This window comes from Alosa alosa, chromosome 21 (genome assembly GCF_017589495.1).
Source record: "Alosa alosa isolate M-15738 ecotype Scorff River chromosome 21, AALO_Geno_1.1, whole genome shotgun sequence".
NCBI lineage: Eukaryota > Metazoa > Chordata > Actinopteri > Clupeiformes > Clupeidae > Alosa > Alosa alosa.
The window spans coordinates 22,217,351-22,224,850 of record NC_063209.1 but is presented as its reverse complement, the minus strand read 5'-3'; positions in this window follow the sequence as shown (position 1 = coordinate 22,224,850).

Below are 7,500 nucleotides of genomic sequence, written 5' to 3'. Positions count from 1 at the left end.
GCTGTTTATAGACTTCAGTTCTGCATTCAACACCATAATACCACAACAACTCATCTGCAAACTTGACAAACTGGGACTCAGTACCTACCTCTGCAACTGGCTACTGGACTTCCTCTGTCAGAGGCCCCAAGTAGTACGTGTTGGCAACAATACCTCAAGCAGCATCACACTGAGCACAGGGGGCCCCCCAAGGCTGGTGCTCAGTCCGCTGCTCTTCACCCTGCTGACGATGACTGCACTGCAACCTACAGCAACAATCACATAGTGAAATTTGCTGACGACACAACTCTGGTGGGTCTCATCACCAAGGGCTTAATTTGAGACTCAATACAGGTTGGAGGTCGACCATCTGACCACGTGGTGCAGGGACAACAACCTCCTGCTGAACGCCAGCAAGACCAAAGAGATTGTTGTTGACTTCCGGAGAGGTCACACCCAACACCTGCCACTGACCATCGACGGTGCTGTGGTGGAGAGAGCGAGCAGCACCAAATTCCTGGGGTGCACATCAGTGAAGACCTCTCCTGACCACCAACACTGCATCACTGGCTAAGAGAGCTCAGCCGCCTGTACTTCCTGCGGAAACTCAGGCGAGCAAGTGCTCCACCAGCCATCATGACCACATTCTACCGAGGCACCATTGAGAGCATCCTCTCCAGCTGTATCGCTGTGTGGGGCGGAAGCTGCACTGAATACAACAGGAAAGCCCTGCAGCATAGTGAACACAGCTGGAAGGATCATTGGTGCTTCCCTCCTCCCTGAAGGACATTTACACCACCCACCTCACCCGCCAAGGCTTTACCAAAATTGTGAGTGATGCAAGTCACCCCGCTCACAATCTGTTTGATCTACTGCCCTCTGGGAAGAGGTACAGAAGCCTGCGCTCCAAGACTACCAGACTCACCAACAGCTTCATACACCAAGCTGTAAGGATGCTGAACTCTCCCCTCCTCTCCCCCCCCACCCTCAGCTACATAACATCCTGGACATTGAACCCACAATGGCCGCCTGCACTACTCCACTTGCACACTTGAACACTTGCACACTTGTACACTTTACAACTTGGTGTTGTTGTCCTGAAAACACAACACTTCTGCTGCTCTTACATAACTTGCACCACTATGCCACTTTCTTTATTACTTAGGTCAAACAGAACTACCCAAGCCTTTTATCGGCCTGACTTTGCACTAGTATTTTATTGACTGTCTATGCACAATTTCAACCAAATTTTGCTGCTCTTATTTTTCATTATTATATGTGCCCCTCTTATTTACTTATTTTACTTACTTTTTGTTTACTTGAATGTTATGTTTGTCTGTGGACTTAAATTGGTAAAATATGTCTTGTCTTCACCGTGGGATAGTGAGAAACGTAATTTCGATCTCTTTGTATGTCTGGAACATGTGAAGAAATTGACAATAAAGCTGACTTTGACTTGACTTTGACTTTGAAAAACAAATAAATAAAACCTTGCATACAAACAAACAACAAAACAACACACTGTGGATCGGTTAAGAGCCAGAATTACGAGGGAACAACCTGAGAAGCTAACAAATCACAAGAGTGTCTTTTCAATGCACACAAACCCCCTACACAAACCAAGACTTCACACACAACAAGTGGGAAAGCAGGAGGGTTTAAATAAGGAAGTTAATCAATCCAATAAGGGGTGAGGGATGAAGCTGATCATGAGTATTGAATGGTTGGAACAAGAGTGGAAGAGACCAAGGCTATTTTATAACTCTTTAAAAGGTTTCAGCAAGACTTTTCCTAGGGGAGGAAGAGATTGGTGTGTGTGTGTGTGTGTGTGTGTGTGTGTGTGTGTGTGTGTGTGTGTGTGTGTGTGTGAGCCAGTTAAACTCTCTCTCTCTCTCTCTCACACACACACACACACACACACACACACACACACACACACACACACACACACACACACATGCAAACACACACACACACATACACACACAGACACACAAACACACGCGCACGCACACACACACACACACACACACACACACACACACAGACACACACAGACACACACGCACCCACATACACTGATTAAAAATCCACATACTAACGAGTGTGCCTTTTCCTTCCTGACATCATCAAGGCTCTTGTGGACCCCCGTGGTGATGCCATGATCACCATGGAGATGGAATTAGGAGAGTGTTAAAAGCACGCACTGAAGAGAGAGAGAGAGAGGAGAGAGAGAGAGAGAGAGAGAGAGAGAGAGAGAGAGAGGGGTGCCTGCAGCGCTCCTCTCAAAATAAACACAAACACCTACCGGCCATGATCTTGCCTGCTCATCATTACAGCTGGAGACAGGAGCACGCTAACGATGCAGCACCATACTGAAACACACACACACACACACACATACACACACTCACACAAACACATGATTAGACAGACACAGACAAACCTCATAGAGGCAGTCTCTCTCTCTCTCCTTCTCCCTCTCTCTCTCTCTCACACACACACATATACACACACATACTTATGAATTCAGCACACTGTTCACACACACACACACACACATTCATGAATTCATGGCATCACACTATACACATTGCACACACACATTCATGCACAGAGTGGTACACACACACTGATATGCACATACTTTATGCAAGTCCATTCATCGCCTGGTGTCTGTTTCATAATTTGTTTTCCTAAAGTGGCTCTCTGACTGTCTAATGAGTATGCGTCTGGACACGGGCCTTAGCCACAGTGTACTAGCTGCAGGAGCTGTCTTCACACGGGCATTAGCCACAGTGTACTAGCTGCAGTAGCTTTTATAAGCTGTGCCACACAGTCTCTGTGAACTCTCTTCCTGTCTACATATGTGACACTACAAGTGTGTTTCGTATGACAATAACATTTATAAATCAAATAATGTTCCATTTATAAATCTAAATAATTTACATGTATTAATTTATTTAGTAAATGATGCAAATGATGATGTACCATTAACTTCTCAGGGTTACAATCAGGATTTTCCATCTGCCAGGAAAAGATAATGTGGTGAGCCTGTATCAATTTATACTCCATTATAAGGCTGAATGCATTTTGTGAAAAACTAATATAATCTTGTTTTCCATTCCTTAAATGCAGTCTGAAAAAAATGTTTATGCTGACGTGACCACCAAACAAAATGCTTCCCTACATAAATCTTCACGAACACCAGCCTTCATATTTGATCATTTATGTTATATTTAATGTTTTAGAACTGAGGTCGGTGGGGATGCAACCTTGCGTTAGTGCTGGATCAGAGATTTGTCAAGCCGTCCTCCTTTTCAGTCAGACTCTGCGTTCTCTGGCTGGTCAAGCTGATGGTCAAATTCTGCTGTGTTTGTTCGTCTGGAGATCACAGAAAACAGATACTAAAACCAACACTGACACACACACACACACACTCACACACAAACTGAGTCAGGGATTGCTGCAGAGGATGTATTTTCAGGTGTGTAAATTTAATCCTTGCCTTGAGGAATTCCACATTAGTTCAGGAGCATGAAAATTTACACAAAATGACCAAACACAGATATATCTGTTTTACAGTAGAACGGAGGGCACACTTTATCTTATAGCTTATAGAGAGAGAGAGAGAGAGAGAGAGAGTTGGACAAAATCCCTGTCATAATGAATTGACCTCATCTGTCCAAACTAACTTTGTAAGGTAAGGTAATGGAACACTTGGAACACACTCTCCAGTGGAATTACATATAAATGAAGGATGGAACCCATATGCACCGAATGACAGCCATGTACCCTGACCAAATCGTTCTCTCCTGACCAAATCGTTCACTCCTGACCAAATCGTTCTCTCCTGACCAAATCGTTCTCTCCTGACCAAATCGGGCACGGTCTTCCATTCTCCCCAGCATGCCGTGTGTCTCTGTGATCCACCTTAACTGAGTTCATAATCACCTCTTTGTGCGAATTGACTGCTGAGTTCCTGGCCACGTTAGCTGAGTTGGGTCTCTTGCTGGTCTGATAATGGCTCACTGAGTGCATGGTGTTCCTGAAATACTGGAGAGGGGGTATCGGGGCTGGAGTACTGAGAGGCCTGTCCCAAATGGCAAGGTGAAGAGTACTGCATAGGAGATATGGGAGCAGTGCACTACAGTATGCAGTATATAGTACAAGGACGCCATTCTTTTTTAGGATAGTCAGAGTCTGCTGGTGACTGATCTGGCCAGGACCACACCATCCTCTCCTGCTTAACAGAGTACTGCTCAGAGTACTGCTGTCTATAGCTGAGCTCTCTCTCTCTCTCTCTCTCTCACACACACACACACACACACACACACACACACACACACACACACCATTGAGACACCTCAGATGCAATCTGACAAGCACACTGGCATAAACTCTGTTTCTGTCCTCCCTCCCTCTCTCTGCCCCTGCCTCTCCCTCCCCCTCTCTCTCTCTCTCTCTCTCTTTCTCTCTCACACACACACACACACACGCAAACACAATCACTGATTTAAAACATGAAGATTTAAATACCAATGTGCCAAAGGAGATAAATGTGAACTGTCTTTTGTTTATGCTACTTAGATGTTGTTTCCCCAAAACATGATGGATCACTCACACACACACACAGTAAAACAAAAAACAGTAGGTTCTGTCCTGTCTGAACAGCAAGATTAGGGTTATCTGTGGCCCACCACAATGATAATTCTGAGACTCATTTTGTGTGTGTGTGTGTGTGTGTGTATGTGTGTGCACTGATAATAAAAAGCACACCTTCCTACTGAAAACTGCATCTCACTAGTATTAGCCAAATGTCATACTCTATATTATATCTCATAATATGGCAGTCCATATGTAGTCTTGGTTAAGGTCAACCAATGCTTCAATCTCTTCCTGCTCTCTAAAACTACGGACACTGTGGTTGTAGATGGGTGCTCTAATCAGGCACCAGTGCTGTAGTCAAGACCACCTTTATCGAGTCAGACTTATCTTGGCGATCTAAAATGCATGGTCACTGGCGAATAGCTTAAACAAATTCCGGGGCTCGTCCACATTGGGGGTTGTTTTTATTGGGGGTAGTTTTATTATCAAATGTTATCAAATGTCAGGCACCTGGCGAAAAAAGGCAGTTCTTATATTTCTTAATCAGTCATGGGTGTGTTTTGGGGTGTAACATCCTTTAAACCAATGAAAATTACATCTGTCATTCCCTTTAACAGCAAGCAGCGCAACTTCAAACAACGTATCGGTCTTTTGATAGTCAGCGGCACATTTGAAGTAATCTGCTTGCATGCGAGAACTAAACCATGCTTTACTAAAACCCAGCAGAGAATAACCTACACGCATCTGCACTCGTATGTTATTTGAACTCATAGGAAAGTGGTGTCATAGTCAACAGGGATGTTGTGGTAAAATAAGAGGTGGGTAAACTATGATTTCTGTGGTCACGATGAGGTGGACTGTGCCATGCAGCACTGGATTTTTTAAAAAGGCATTCAGAACATGTTTGATGATATTGGAGGTTGTTATCCAATGTTAATCCAATGTTAATCCAGTGGCATTAAATGGTTCCTAGAGTGTACATATTGTGAATGTTGATAATACAGTGTAATTTTTGAACGTTGAAAGCTGCAATTGATGAATACACTCTTTTGAGAGGTGGATACTCTAATAAGAGGTGGATAAACTCTATTTCTGAAATTTCAGAGGTGGATAAACTGTGTTTACTTGTGTTTAGCCTCTACTACATCCCTGATAGTCAACGACAAAACAGTTATACACAGTTAATTACTTTCACTATTGACTGACAATGGGTTACCATCGAAATCATAGTCTGAAAAAGCAACACTTACCCCAATAATGTTCGAATGACTGAATAAAAAACCTAAGGACATTTATCCTGCTTACTGGAGTTGCTGCTTACATCTCGTGACAGTGCGTTTTCAGCTGTGCTTCATATGTGCCTTTCACTATAGACCAGGTGTTTCCTGGTCAGTGACTTAATGCGTTTTAGATGGTGTAAAATAGCGATTTTTAGATAACACGCCATACCACACCTTAGGTTGTTAATTGCCACAACCCTGAGCACATTGTTCAATAAAAGAGCACATGGCAAAAATCAGAGTGTCGTGACAAGAATACGCTTTGCGCTAGGTCAAAATAGGGCCCTTAGAGTAATTTAGAAAAATATTTTTAAACCGGCTGGACTCCAAGTCCGCTTCCAAATACCAGCGGGTCCAAGACAAGTCCGAGACCATAAAAAACAGACTTGAGTACTACAGCCTTGTTTGCCACAGATCCAATCAAGCTCTCTGGCCGTGTCTCTGTCCGGTCAGCCACCACATGCATATATTACATACTGTCCGCCTAAACATCAGATCTGGCCAAATCTGGCCAATCACATCTCAGCTGAGGCAGCATAAAAGCAGCTGATTGGTTGAGCTCACATGACAGACTGCCAACATATGTGCATTTTGTATAATGTGTATCATCCACAGGCACATACACCCACACACACACACACACACACACACACACACCGACACACACACACACACACACCGACACACACACCCACACCCACACACACACCGACACACACACCCACACCCACACCCACACACACACACACACACACACCCAAAACACTTATCTAGTAAAACATAAATACAGTACACAAAGTTTGAACGGGGTATCTAAGAGTTGATACTGCTACATAATATCAAGTTTGTTGTTTCACAGTGACATATCTCCTTGTTGACTTAAAGAGAATAACAAGATTATTTAGAGAATAACAAGAATACATTTCGGACAGATCCTATAGTTCACAGTTTAAAGTCAAGAGAGTTAACAAAATTTGCTATTTGTGGCCGCTGGGTGGCAAGGAAAGACTTTGGATGGGAAGAACAAACACACCTTTTACACATCACAGAAAACAAAAACATCTATATACATGTCAAAGGTTTTATACACTAAACTATCTGGTGAGGCTAGTATGTACAGTGCACCTCCTGAAGACTATGATCAGACAATGTCTTAAGATGAGTCTTTGAGTCCACACTCTCCACACTTTCTTCAGAACTTCCTTCTGTTTCTTTCTCTCTCCTCCCCTTTTTTTCCTCCTTTAGCCTTTCATCCCTCCTAATGTTTAAATACTTCTATCTATTTAATCCACTTATCCTCAGCGCTCGACTGTCCAGCTCCTGCCTTCTCTCCCTCCTAAAGCCTCGCCTTGATGTCCTCTCAGTCTCTTCCAATCATTACCGTGGTAACTTCTAACCACTCTCTTAGCCATTCTCTTTCTTGCTCTCTCAAGCTCCTCCTCTTTCTCTCTCTCTCATTCTCTCTCTCTCTCTCTCTCTCTGTATCTTTAGCTCACCCTTTTTAAATTCTCTCTTTTAAGCTTCTGTATCCCTCTTTCCAGCATTTTCACTTCATCCTCTGCTTTGTCACTTCTTTGCTCTTGTCCTTTATTTCTCTTCCCCCATCTTTCATTATGTCTTTCTTACTTTTCTT